Raw genomic sequence first — 12,783 nt, 5'->3', positions numbered from 1 at the left:
TCTTGCATTTGCATTATTGCATCATTTTGTATATTGTTTTCTTGGTTACTAATACTCTTCTGATGTATCCAGAAGCAACGTGTGTATGTGAACTACGTCATCCTTCCATAAATCTGAAATTTAGGTGGTATGCTAATACTCAATTCTACAGTTTCCTTGAAAATAATTATAGCCTGCTGCTAAGAGCAAAACCACACACATCTGTTCTCTATACTTTTGAAACAGTGAACTGCAAACCCAACTTTTCAGACAATGGCAAGATTAGTTTCAAAGATCCTGCTGTAAAACAACAGCAGCAACAACAATAACCTACCGTCTGCTTATTCCTTCTTCATGGGAATCACTAGCCTTGAACATAAAAGAAATATGGAAACAGGTGGTCGATATCCCCCACATTGAGTATGCTGTACTTCAGCTACTTGTATAGGTCAATTATTGTGCAAGAAAAAGAGCAGCAGCATTTAAGCAATCTGAGGAGTCTTGGGATAGGTAACACACTAAAAAAATCCATCCAGTCAGAAGTGGTGCAGAACATGCCTTGTCTCTTTGAGGAGCAACCTTAACAATTAATTTCAGTGTCAAGAATTAAAGGACCTAGAATGACATTGCAGAAAGATGATTCCCTGAGTAGAATTACTGTATACTTTGTTGAATAATGCGGTGTGAAATGCTTTTTTTTTTAAAATTAAGTAGCAAAAGTGGCCAGAAAGGATAGATAGGGAAACTCAGAGGCAACATGGTGTTATAGAAAGAGGGCTAGATCTGGAATCAGAGGACTTGGCTTTGCATCATATTGGCTTTGCATCATTTGGCATTGGACAAATGGTCTACTTTTCTGGGTCTCGGTTTCTTCTTCTGGAAAAATTAGGGGCTTGGACTAGAGAAGCTCTAAAACAAGTATCCTTAGCTTATCTATTGATTATGGACTTGTTATAAATAAATAATTTGTTTACTTAGGATCACTATTTCACCTAGTTTTATAAAATATTTAAGATAAAATTAATGAAAAAAATTGAAATAGAAACAAAATAAAACTAATTGAAAGGAGCATAGCAAAAGATGTTACCAGGTATCTAGGCTGAGCTGATTGCTTCTGATGATCGTAGGTCTAGAGCAGAAAAGGACCATAGATGTCATCTGTTCTAGAGCCCTCATTTTGCAGATGAGGAAAGCCGGGGATCTTGTATGTGGCAGAGCTTGGATTTGAACTTAGTTCCTGAGACTCCAAGCTTAACACTCTTTCCACTTCACCACTGTGACATTTAAGAAAGTTCAAGAGACATAATTTCTGGGTAATTTAATAATTTTATTTATATGACAGCATATTAATAAAAGGATGAATATTTGGCTTTTTCTCCCTTAGACCAAAGATAATCACACAGGCTCAGTGTTTATATGTTCTTTATATATTCTACATATTTATTTATATTTATAGAATAATAAATATATTATTCTAATAATTTAAATAAATCATTTAAAATTCAAAATAAATAATTTAAATACATAAATAAATTTATGTATTCGATATATTTGGGAAAGGAAGTGTTCAAAAGGATAGCAATCAACCCTGATTGGTTAACGATTAATGAGAGAATGAATATTATGATGAGGGTTTGGGCCTGAATTTTGATTATGTCATCCACTTTGTAAGTTATGTGCATGCACGTGCACCCCACCCCCAAATCCTTGGGCAGTCTAGTCAAAGAATTTATGCCCCACCCAAGCCTGAGCAGAACACAATGGCTGCCCACCTGTGTGGGGTCTAATAGAGAAGGTTAGCTCGAGCTAACTTTCAAACTTGAAATGAAGATTAAGAAACGGGGGAAATCTGAATCTCCCCAAATCACTGGTTAATAATAATCATTTCTCTGCGTTTAGCTAGTCGTTTCCTGACATTTCAGCCTCAGGGAGAAAGCCCATAATTCCCATTGTATGATAAAAGGATGCAGCTAAAAAAGAAATCCCACCTTCCCCAAGAAATCTTTCCCGGTTCTCCTTCATTTTAGCATCTTCCCTTTGAGATTTCCCGCAATTTATACTGCATCTTGTGTTTGTGCACAATTGCTTCCCGCATTAGCTGCTGGAGCAATTCTAGAGCAGGGACTGTTGTTTTTGTTTGTTCGTTTGGGTTTTGCCTTCCTTTGTGTCTCTAGAACTTAGGTACAAAGCAGGTGCTTGATGAATGTTAGTCACTGACTGAAGTGTTTGGTCCATAGATAAAAATGTTAAGTTGTTCCTAATGGTTTTTTTGTGAAGAGCCATTTTTTACAGTTATTTGGAGGGGTTTGGGGAAGAGCTCAAATAAGTCACTGTTTTTACTCCCCCCTAATGGTTTTTTGGCTATCCATTCAATTCCTCTCCATTGAGCACATATTATGGACGAGGCATTGGGAATACAGAAGACAGAAAGCTCTTGGCCTTCAAGGATTATATATTCTATTAATGGTATAGAAAGTGTACACAAATAAGGGAATACAGGGTGCTTTGAGAAAGGTGAGTTTTGCACATTGGGTAGATAAGGGAAGACTTCACAAAGGCAGTGATCCATGAGCTGGATGAGATGAGAACTGAGCTGAGTCATAAAGAAAAGTCAGGTTTCATACAGCCAAGAAGTGCAATACAAGCAGAGACCATAAGGGAAAGGGGTAAGAGGGGCAGCTGGTGAGAGGCAAGACTGGGGGACTGAATATCACATTTGGAGAACAGTTCCTATTCTTGTTTGGTAGGAATATAGAGGGCATGGAGGAAAGTGAAGTGAAATAGTGTTGGAAGCAGATTGGAGAGAGCTTCAGAGGTCAGATGGAGCAGTTTACACTTTATCCTAGAGGAAATAGGGAGCCAGTGATGGCTTCTGAACCTTGAGATGAACCAGGATATAGAAGTGACCAGTAGTAGATAATTGGATCTAAAAACCCAATTTTCACTGATGCAGACTGTCATTTTGAGAGACCCAGACAAAAATTTGTTGAGAAGGGATAGTAGAGGATAATTTTTAAAATTTTATTTTGGCATATTTTATACTGACATAGGTATTTCCCAACAAACACTCAAAAATTTTTTACATTCCTTTAAAAAGAGTTAAGCAAAGACAGGATAGAACTGGGGCTGCTGACTGACCTCTTTTCCTTCTTGGACTTATGTTTAAAATATTTTTTTGTCCTAACTCTCAGGGACCAGGAACCTTGTATAATATTCTGCAGTAAGCTTATGTCACCATGTATCTTACCATTTTATGTTGGTTCATCTGCAAATCTGATTCTTCTGAGATAAGGATATTCTATGATTCTCAGTTATGTGGAAGAAAAGTCATGCAGATGATGAAGAAGAAGAGGAGGAGGAGAAAGAAAGAAAAGAAAAAAGAAAAAAGAGACAGAATGGACACAAATAAATAGACACATATGAATATATACATATTTAGTAAACACAAAACAATTTTGGGGGGTAAACAAAACTCCAGGTTTGGGCCACCTTTAATTTTTTAATTTTTAAAAATTTATTTATTTTTTTACAATCAGCTTTAACATTAACAAACACAAAGATTTCAGGATACAAAAAAAGAAAAAAAAGGATTGCATACTAAGTTATAACTCTAACTTTTTTATTCTTTTTTTTTTTTAGGCAATTGAGGTTAAGTGACTTGCCCAGAGTCACACAGCTAGTGAGTGTTATGTGTCTGAGGCTAGATTTGAACTCAGGTCCTCCCGACTTGAGGGCTAATGCTCTGTCTACTACACCACCTAGCTACCCCTCTAACTTTAAAAATATGTAAATAAATATATGTATGCATGCATACAATTTATGTGTGCATATATGTATACACATGTGCATATATACACATGTGTATATATGCATATGTGTGCATATGTGTATGTGTATATATACATACACATATATATACATACACATATATATACATACACATATATACATATACGTATTATATACACATACACACATATATGGCAGCTAGGTGGTGCAGCGGCTAGAGTGCTGGTCCTAGAGTTAGGAGGACCTGAGTTCAAATGTGACCTCAGACACTTGCTAGCTGGGTGACCTTGGGCAAGTCACTTAACTCCGTTTGCTTATCTGAAAAGAGAGCTGGAGAAGAAAACGGCAAACCACTCCAGACTCTTTGCCAAGGAAATCCCAAATGGGGTCAAGAAGAGTCAGACATGACTAATTGTCTAAACAACAGTAGCAAACATGTGTGTATCTATGTATCTAAATTTAGATGGAGGTATTTCATAGGCTCTGGATATCCTTATGCCATACTCTACTTACTATTATGAGTTGTGTCCCCAAGAGTGAGGCCAGTTACATTTTCAATATTCTAGGGTTACCCCTGAGAAGTCATTATGATTCTTTTCTCATTCTGTTGGCTTGAGCCCCCTACTGGTATGGTCTACCTCCTCTCAGTTACCGGTTCTTATAGATACGTTCTCCCCTTGATCACCTCAGTCCCTGGAGAGAGGAATCGAAACCTTAAAGCAATTACTGCAAAGCATTTGCCACTCTTAAGTTGACTCCTAAATGTGCCACAGGTGAAGGATGAGTTGCTATCATTCCCTCTTAGCTGCCTTCAATTGCCATTATGTTTGACCAAGTGAGACTCTTCTTATCAGGCTCAGCTGTTCATAAAATTGGCCATGGGCTCCAGCTCCTGGATATCTGGCTGCTAGCTCTCTTGACTTTTTGAAGCTTATAGAGTTCTAGCCTAGTCAAATAGTCCTTCACCTAAAAGCAGGGAAGAACAGATACAAAGAAGCAGATGCTTATATTCATGGGCCACATGTTGGCCTAGGTGGGGTGGTTAGCCCCAAGGCCTCCTTCCCTATCCAGAGATGCAAACCTGAGACGAAAGAGACCCAGATTATCTCAGTACTACCTATGGTAAACATTCTCCCTTTTGCCTTAGCAACCATCTGAAAGCCTCCTGCTATTCATGTGGTAAGCAGTCCAGAAATCATACTTGTGCAGGCTCTGATGTCCATGTAGAGTTTCACCAGCAGAGCACATCAACATGCTCATAAAGGCTGGGCTTCTTGCCTAGTCATTCCCCTTCCCTATTACATATTAAATTTATTATGATAGCCCAGTGCTTGTCTGTGTCCCCTTCTGGCATTGCTTGTGTACTCTTTCACTCATTTAAAAAATGTTTCAGTGATGTTCTTTGCTTTGCTTTTCATTTTTCATCTCTAATCTATCCACTAGTCCCCCCTTCTCTCTACCTCATAATTCTCATAAAAAATGAAATCACTCTCTCATAACAAATAAATACAGTCAAATGAAATAAATTCGTACATTGGCTGTGTTGTAATCTGTTTCTTCAAGGAGTATAATTAAAAGAGGAGAGATGCCAAGGGTATGGGATATTTTAAAAAAAAGTGTCTTTGGATCACTTGCCTTTTGGCCTTTGGTTTGATATGGTTCCATGGTACTTATATGAGGAGCTTGGAAAGAATGAACTCTGTTGTCCCGACAACCAACATAGCAGTTGGGTTCCTTGTAGTGGAGGAATTTGGTGACTTCCTGAGAGGAAGAAGAACTCGATAACGATTCAGTGATTATAGATTATGATCTTATATCACTGTGAGTGGGATTAAGTCAGAGGCGTGCATCTGAAGCGTCTTGTCAGCTAAGACAAAATTCAGAGGAAAATGACGCCAAGGGACAAGGGCTAGTTGGGAGCCAGCATGTCTTAGTGAAGATAGCACTGAATTTGTAGTTAAAAGTAGGGGATTTCAGTACTACCCACCCTTCACGAGTACTAGCTGTGTGACTTTAGGCAAGCCATCTAAAGGCTCAGTTTCTTCAACTATGTTAAAGGCAGCAGGGGAGGGGGTAGAGGTGGTAATAATTCCTGCCTTGCTTCTTCACAGTGTTTTTGGGAGGAAATAATATATGAAAAATGATTGATAACTTTAAGGTATTATATACATAGAAAACAGTAGTTAGAGAATTGTTTATTTAGGTTTCACAGTTAGGGTAAGTTTTAAATCTATTAAATTACGAGGGGAAATTTGAGATGGAAACAGTTTGGTTGAGAAGTTTGGTAAAAATCCTATCAGATTATATATAAGGGATTTAGAAATTTTAATACTATCAATAAACAAATCAGTCAACTAACATTTGCTAAGCATCAGTTATGTCCCAGGCACTGTGTTAGGCTCTGAGGACAAAAAAAAAATGAAATAATCTTTGCTCTCATGGATTTTATATTGTATTTGATGGGGGTGGGGAGAAGAGAACAATATGTAATATACATACAGGCCTAGGGAACTATGGTCTCATTCAAATTGTGAGCTCTGGGAGGGGAAACTCTCTGCCCCAGTAGAGGATGACACCTTCTCTTCAATTTACAGAATTAGAGAGTTGATTAAAACACCAAGAGTCTAAGTGGGTCTTTCTGGCTTCCCGGATGGCTCTCCATCCAATATGCCATGATATAGAATAAATATATATACAGAACTAATAGTAGCAATAATTGGGTAGATCAAGAAAGGCTTTATGTAAGCCACATGTACTATGTAGAAAAGGTATATGCTTAATTTACCTTTTGTGTTAAAAATAAGAGAATATTTTGTGCTGTATCAATGCATTGCATTTTCATAGTTTTAACTGATGAAATGTACTAAGTCTTGTATCCCATGGACATATTTCAAATAATGTAATGAGTTCCTTCATATTGGTTCAATAAGAACATTTGTAAATATATGTGTATATGCATGTATATATCTATATATGTATGTTTATATATGTATAAGTATATATGAAAATAAAGTTAAAAGAAAATCCATGTCTTACATGATCAAAAAGCTTCTAGCAGAGATCATTAATTACTTAATCCTTTGTTGACAAACCACTTATTCAGAGATTCTTTTTTTGCCTAAGGCAGTGTGAGATATGTCTATCCAATTGTTCAAGATAAAATCTTTTAAGACTTCACTTTTATCATGTCACTCCTCACACACACACAAAAAACAACTCCAGTGTCTTCTTAGTGCCTATAGCATCAAATCTAAACTCATCCTGGAGTTCAAAGGACTCCTATCAGCTGTCACCATATCATCTTTTCAATCTTATCTCCCACAACCCCAACACAAACTCTCAGCCTCAGTTGGAACAGAATTGTCATTATCCTCAGTATATTATTAAACTATTTATTACTATAGAAAATAAGTTATGAATTAAAATGAATATCTAGCATTTATACAGGGCAGGCAGGATAGAATGCTGGGCCTAGAGTCAAGAATAGTCCCCTTCATGAGTGCAAATCTGGCCTCAGACACTTGGTAGCTGTGTGGCCCTGGAAAAGTCACTGAACTGTGTTTGCCTTAGTTTCCTCATCTGTAAAGTGAGCTGGAAAAGGAAATGGCAAACCACTCCAGTATCTTTGCCAAGAAAACCCCAAATGGGGCCATGAAGAGTCAGACATGACTGAATAACAAACAACAACAAATTATAGTTTTCGAGGCACTCAAGGTCCATGTCATGTGCATTCCAACTTTCATGCCTCTGCCCTTACTATCCTCCCAGTCTGGGATTAATTCATTGATCCATTGATTGAATTATTCATCTAGTAGAATACTGAGCTCTAGAGTACAAGGGCTATTTTTTTTCTTTTTGTATCCCTAGTGCCTAGCACAATGCACATGATAATCCCTAAGTAAGTACTTGATAAATGAACAAATGAATTGGTAGTTTGATCGGCATGGCACTGAAATAAGTAGATTAATTTAGGTTAAATTGTCATTTTTATTACCTACCCATGAGCAATTAATATTTTCTAGTTGTTTACATCTGACTTTATTTGTGTGAGAAGTGTTTTGTAATTGTGTTCATATAGCTCCTGGTTGGTCTTGACAGGTAGACTCCCAAGAATTTTATATTGTCTACAGATATTTAAATGGAATTTCTTTTCCTATATTTTCTTGCAGGGCTTTATTGGTAGCACATAGAAAGGCTGATGATTTATGTGGGTTTATTTCACATACTGTAACTCTGCTAAAGTTGTTAATTATTTCAACTAGTTTTTAGTTGTTTCTCTAGTATTGTCTAAGTATACCGTCATATCAAAGAGCGATAGTTTTGTTTCCTGCCTATTCTAATTCCTTCAGTTTCCTTTTCTTCTCTTATTGTTATAGCTAGCATTTCTAGTACAATATCGAATAATAGTGGTGACAATGGGCATCCTTGCTTCACCCCTGATCTTATTGGGATGGCTTCTGGCTTGTTCTCATTACATATAATACAGGCTGGTGGTTTCAGACACATATTACTTATCATTTTAAGGACAGCTCTATTTATTCCTATGCTCTCTAGTGGTTTAAAAATTTTTTTTTTCCATATGCTTTTGAGTTGAAAATTTTTCTCCCTTTTTCTCCCCCCCACCCTCCCCAAGATGGCACACAATCTGACATAGGCTTTACATTTACATACCCATTAAACATATTTTCACATTAGTGAAGTTGTAAGTAAAAATTAAAACCAATAGGAGGAACCATCAGAAAGATGAAACAAAACTCAACAGAAGGTAAAAATAAGTGAGAGCGATTTGACTTCCATAGTTCTTTCTTTGGATGTGGACAGCATTTTCCATCCTGAGGCCTCTGGAGATGTCTTAGATCCTCATAATGCTGAGAAGGGTTAAGTTTAACATTCTTAGTCATTGCATAATGTGGCTGCTATTGTGTACAAAGTCCTCTTGGTTTTGCTCACTTCACTCAGCATCAGACCATATAAGTCTTCCCAGGTTTTTCTGAAGTCAGCCTGTTCATCATTTCTTATAGCACAATAGTATTCCATTACATTCACATACCACAACTTGCTCAGCCATTCCTCAATTGATGGGCATCCTCTCAATTTCCAATTCTTTGCCACCACAAAAAGAGCTGCTATGTGTATTTTTGTACATGTGGGTCCTTTTCCCATTTGTTTGATCTTTTTGGGATATAGCCCTAGAAGTGCTATTGCTGGATCAAAGGGTATGCACATTTTTGTAGCCCTTTGGGCATAGTTCCAAATTGTTCTCCAAAATGGTTGGATCATTTCACAACTCCACCAATAATGTATTAGCATTCCAATTTTCCCACATCTTCTCCAACATTTATCATTTTCCTGTTTTGTCATGTTGGCCACTCTGATAGGTGTGATGTGGTACCTCAGAGTTGTTTTGATTTGCATTTCTCTAATCAATAATGATTTAGAGCATTTTTTCATATGACTATAGATGGCTCTCTCTAGTGTTTTTAAGAGGAATTGGTGGTGTATTTTATCAAAGGCTTTTTCTTCATCTGTTGAGATAATCATATGTTTTCTGTTGGCTTTGTTATTGATACGGTCAATTATGCTGATAATTTTTCCAATATTGAACCAGCCCTGAATTCCTGGTACAAATCCCAGCTGGTCATAATGTATGATTCTTGTGATATATTGCTTTAGTCTCCTTGCTAGTATTTTATTTAAAAATTTTGCATAACATTCACTAGGGGAATTGGTCTATCATTTTCTTTCTGTTTTAGTTCTTCCTGGTTTGGGTGTTGGCACCATATTTGTATCATAAAAGTAATTTGGTAGGACTCCCTTGCCTATTTTTCCAAATAGTTTATATGGTATTGGGATTCATTGTTCTTTAAATATTTGGCAAAATTCACTTGTGAATCCATCTGGCCCTGGGGAGTTTTTCTTAGGAAGTTCATTGATGACTAATTCAATTTCTTTTTTTTAAGGTAGGGTGAATTATTGTATTTCCTCTTCTGTTAATCTGGACAATTTATATTTTTGTAAATATTCACCCATTTCACTTAGATTTTCAGATTTATTGCATACAATTGGGGAGAATAGTTCCTAATACTTGTTTGAATTTCCTCTTGATTAGTGGTGAATTTTCTGCTTTCATTTTTGATACTGGTAGTTTGATTTTCTTCTTTCCTTATTTCAATCAAATTAACCAATGGTTTATATATTTCATTGTTTTTTTTTCATAAAACCAGTTTCTAGATTTATTTATTAGTTTAATGGTTTTTATTACTTTCAGTTTTATTAATCTATTGTTTGATTTTCAGGATTTTCAATTCAGTGTTTAATTGGAGATATAAATATTTTTTCTTATTTTTTCAAGTTGCATGCCAATTCATTGATCCACTATTTATTTTAACATAAGCATTCAGAGATATGAAATTTCCCTGTAAGTATTATTTTTGCTCCAGCCCGTTAATTTTGGTATATTGTCTCATTTTTTCATTTTCCTTAAGGAAATTATTGATTGTTTTTATGATTCATTCTTTGACTCATTCTTTAGGATTAGATTATTTAGTTTCTAATTAATTTTTAATCCATCTTTCCACTGCCCTTTATTCAATATAATTTTGATTGCATTATTATCTGAAAAGGATGATTTCTCCTTTTATGTTTTTGGTTGTGAGGTTTTTATGCCTTAATTCACGGTCAATTTTTATGTAGGTATCATGTACCACTTTCTATTCCCATTCAGTTTTCTCCAGAGGCCTATCATATCTAACTCTTCTAAAATTATATTCATCTTCTTCTTTCTTGTTAATTTTTTGCTTATATTTATCCAGTTCTGAGAGGGAAAATTGAGGTCCCACACTAATGTAGTTTTACTCTTTATTTCCTCCTGTGGCATTTAATTTTGTCCTTAAAAATTTAGATGTTATACCATTTGGTGCATATATGTATAGTGTTGATATCACTTTATTTGTCTTTATTTACTTTATTATACTTACTTTATTTAGTAAGATATAGTTTCCATTCTTATCTAAAAAAGATAATTAAAAGAATTAGATCTACTTTTGCTTTGAGATCATGGTTGCTACCCCTGTCTTTTTTTTTTTTACTTCCCCTGAAGAATAATAGATTTTGCTCCAGCCACTTACCTTTACTGTGTGTGTGTGTCTGTGCTTCAAGTGTGTTGATTGCAAACAACATATTGTAGGAATCTGTTTATTAATCCATTTTGCTATCCACTTCCATTTTATGGGTGAGTTTATCCCATTCACATTTACACTTATGATTTTCCTCCATTCTATTTTCCCCTTCTTTATCCCCCTCTCTCTTACTTTTTGCCATGTACCTCCTCAGAAGTGTTTTATTTCTGATCCACATTTCTCCCAATCCACACTCTCTTTTATCAGATTTTGTCCCCCCCTCCCCTTCATACATTCTTATCCCTTTTTACTTCTCTGTTGTGTAAAATAGATTTTTTATATCCAGCTGAGTGCATATGTTATTCCCTTTGAGCCAATTGTGATGAGAGTAAAGTTCAGTGTTGCCCACCCCCCATCTTCCTCTTCACTGTAATAGCTCTTTTGCTTCTCTGTTATGTGAGATAATTTACTCCATTCCAACTCTCCCTTCCCTCTCCTCCCAGCACAATCTTCTTTCTCACCTCTTTATCTATCTATCTATCTATCTATCTATCTATCTATCTATCTATCTATCTATCTATCTATCTATCTATTTTGCATGTCATCCCACCATAGTCAACTTACACCTGCACCCTCTGTCTATGTATAGTCCTTCTATTTGCCCCAATAGTGATTAAGCTCTTTAGAGTTAGAAATATCTTCATGCCATATAGGAGTATAAACAGTTTAACTTTATTTAATCTCTTATGTTTTCTCTTTCCAATTTACCTTTTTATGCTTCTCTTGAGTCTTGTATCTGAAGATCAAATTTTTTTATTCAGCACTGGTCTTTTAATTAGGAATACCTGAAAGCCCTCTACTTCATTAAATATCCATTCTCCCCTCTCCCCAAAGGATTATACTAATTTTTTGCTGGGTAGGTGATTCTTGCTTGTAATCCAAGCTCTTTTGGCTTCTGGAATATGATATTAAAATAGCCCTACTGTTCTTTGATGTAGAAGCTGCTGAATCCTGTGTAATCTTGACTATGGCTCCTTGATATTTGAATTGTTTCTTTCTGGCTGCTTGCAGTACTTTCTCCTTGGCCTAGGAGCTTTGGAATTTAGCCATGGTATTCTTGTGAGTTTTCATTTTGATATTTCTTCAGGTGGTAATTGGTGGATTCTTTCACTTTTTATTTTTTCTTCTGGTTCTAGGATATCAGGGCAGTTTTCTTGATAATTTTTTGAAATACAATGTCTAGGCTCTTTTATTGATCATGACTTTTAAGTAGTCTAGTGATTCTTAAATTATCTCATATGGATCCATTTTTCAGGTCAATTGTTTTTCCAATGAGAAATTTCACATTTCCTTATATTTTTTCTTTTTTTCTTTTGATTTTGTTTTATCATTTCTTGATGTCTCATTCAGTGATCAGCTTCCACTTGCACAATTCTAATTCTTAAGGAATTCTTTTCTTCAGTGAGCTTTTGTACTTCCTTTTCCATTTGGTCAATTCTATTTTTAAGGAGTTGTTTTCTTTGGTGAATTTTTTTAACATTGTTTTTCACTTTTTGTACTTTTACCAAGCTGTTGACTCTTTTTCCATGATTGTTTTGTATTACTCTCATTTCGTTTACCAGTTTTTCTTCTAATTCTGTTATTTGCATTTTAAAATCCTTTTTGAGCTCTTTTAAGGGCTCTTTTTTGGGGGGGGCCTGAAACCAGTTTAAATTTTTCTTTAATGTTTTGCATGTAGCCTTTTTGCCACTATTGTCCTCTTCTAAGTTTGTGCCTTAATCCTTTCTGTCGTCATAGTAACTTTCTGTGGTCAAGTTCTTTTTGTTGTTGTTTTGTTTTGTTTTTGCTCTTTTTTTTCCCTATCTATCTTGTGATTTGCACTTTTATGTAAAAGTTG

The sequence above is a fragment of the Phascolarctos cinereus genome, unplaced genomic scaffold, assembly GCF_003287225.1.
Source record: "Phascolarctos cinereus isolate Bilbo 61053 unplaced genomic scaffold, phaCin_HiC Scaffold_7;HRSCAF=346, whole genome shotgun sequence".
NCBI classification, from domain to species: domain Eukaryota; kingdom Metazoa; phylum Chordata; class Mammalia; order Diprotodontia; family Phascolarctidae; genus Phascolarctos; species Phascolarctos cinereus.
This window is presented reverse-complemented; position numbering follows the sequence as displayed.